The sequence below is a fragment of the Pterocles gutturalis genome, unplaced genomic scaffold (genome assembly GCF_000699245.1).
Source record: "Pterocles gutturalis isolate BGI_N339 unplaced genomic scaffold, ASM69924v1 scaffold32036, whole genome shotgun sequence".
In the NCBI taxonomy this organism is placed as follows: Eukaryota; Metazoa; Chordata; class Aves; order Pterocliformes; family Pteroclidae; genus Pterocles; species Pterocles gutturalis.
This window is the reverse complement of record NW_010104027.1, coordinates 2216-2465: the sequence shown is the minus strand read 5'-3', so window position 1 is coordinate 2465 and position 250 is coordinate 2216.

The window sequence follows — 250 nt, the reverse complement described above, 5'->3', positions numbered from 1 at the left end:
CCACACCCAGCAGCCATGGCCCCAATGGGGTTGGGGGAGGGGATAGGAATTTGGGGGTCCCACCTCTGTCACCCCCCAACCCGCCATGGGACGGGGAAAGAAGGGCTGAGGTCTAGCAGTACTTGAATTTATTTGTAAACTGTTCTTTGGTAAACGAGAAAAACTCAACAAGAGACCAAACAAATGAAAACGACACCCCCACCCCCCCAAAAAAGAAAGAAAAATATAGAATTAAACCAACGAGGAGGAT